Source organism: Galeopterus variegatus, unplaced genomic scaffold (assembly GCF_000696425.1).
Source record: "Galeopterus variegatus unplaced genomic scaffold, G_variegatus-3.0.2 Scaffold3863, whole genome shotgun sequence".
NCBI lineage: Eukaryota > Metazoa > Chordata > Mammalia > Dermoptera > Cynocephalidae > Galeopterus > Galeopterus variegatus.
In genome coordinates, this window is record NW_007729974.1 from 22,677 (window position 1) to 24,480 (window position 1,804).

Genomic DNA, 1,804 nt, shown 5'->3' on the forward strand with positions numbered 1-1,804 from the left:
CCCCTTAACTTCTTTCCCTATGAAAGACTCTGAACAGCTCCCCTGGGGGGGGGGTGCGCAGCTTTACTGTAGCTACCCTCCTTATGCATAAGTCTATATCCCCTTTAAATAAAGCGTTGCTTGCTTTACTGCTGGGTACATTGTTCATTTCTATAATTTTGGGACCCAAGAGTCTAATTTGGTCACCAGCGAAAATTGGAAAGCCTTGGGCACCAGAGAAGACCATAGCTGCAAGAGGCAAGTGGCCACTGGGACTATTTTGCTCCCATGTCTCTGCTGCCGGTAAGTCTCTCCTGGAGTCCCCTGCCTAAATTCTAACATGACAACGCTTTATTCTCTTTTACTACCCGTTTCTGATTTTCTGAGCCCTCTTCTGCTGTTCTGTATAGATGCACCCTGGAGGGCTCCCAGCTATGCTTTGTTTCTGATTTTTTGAGCCCTCTCCTACTCTTCTGTATAGGTGGACCCTGGAGAGCTCCAGGCTATGCTTTGTTTCTCTGATTTAAATATAGTAAGTACTCTTATTTTTTGTGCCCACAACAGTGGGGATAGGTTGGCCCCGATGATTGGGACTAGTATAAAGTGGACCCCCTTGGTTAGACATTTAGTTGAGTACCGGTTATCTGAATAAGCCTTCCAATCCTTGCACCAACTTTTGGACTTTCAAGTAATTTGTTTAGTGCAAGAGGGCAAGCTGAGCCTTGTCTGTAGGCAACACATTGGCCAGCATCCAGGCGTCCTTCACCTTTGCACTCCAGTACCCTGCACCCAGCAGGTATCTACTGAACAGAAAGATGCAGCTGGAAATGATCTCAGGGACCACAGGGCCCAAAGCAACTCAGCGAAGTTGAGTGAGGAGCCTAGGGTGGCCCAGCCCCAGGCAGTGGGGAGGACACAATCTCACCTAAGTGACCATCCTTGGTCAGGAACCAGACCAATCCTCTGGAAACATTATCTGCAACCCCATATGTATACATGCCAGATACCTGGCCGACCTTAAGTCTGGACACTGGGCCCCACTCCATGCAGGCCTGAACCTTCAGCTGGCAGGACTGGGGGCCAGGCCTGGCACACAGTAGGGCCTCAGCAAAAACAGCTGCTTGACGCAGTACAACCTCTGGCCAGCGGACAACTCACCCTAAGTTCCACATCCCTCTCTCTAGGCCTCGGTCGTCTCATCTGCAGAATGGAGCTAATTCTGCCACAAGTGTAAGTGACCCTGGGTTGGTCACCCCACCCTTGTCTTCTACAAACGTAAGGGGCTGAAGCAGCAGAGTTCCAGGTTCTGTGACTGTTTGCCCAACTGGTTTTTGTTAATTTTCTCCAAACCACTGTGTCTCAAAAGATGATCCCTGGGCACACACCCAGAATTACAGGAGGGACCTTGTCAAACGCAGACCCAGGGCCCGACCCGGACCTGCGTCCAAATCTCATTTTGGGCGGCGCTGAGAGGTCCTGGACACAGTGAAGCTTGAGAACCGCAGCTCCAAACCGACAGCGCCTGAGGCTTCCGCTTGTGGAGACCCACGTGTTAGTCAGACCTCACTTTGTGGGAACACTTTTACCAGAAAACCTGAGGGGCAGGCTGTGGAGATTTCTATCACTCGATAACGTGTAACTTAGTTCCCGCGAAGCACTAGCTTCCCCAAAGAAGTCAGCGGGGCTTCAGTAAACCCTCGGCCGCGGCCGCGGCGTCCAGCCCGGGTCCTCCCGACCCACCAAACCTGCGGCCCCGAGGCCTCCCGGGGCTCCGTGAGGCCCCCGCTACTCACCCTCGGCGGCTCGGCCAGCCCGAGAACCCGGA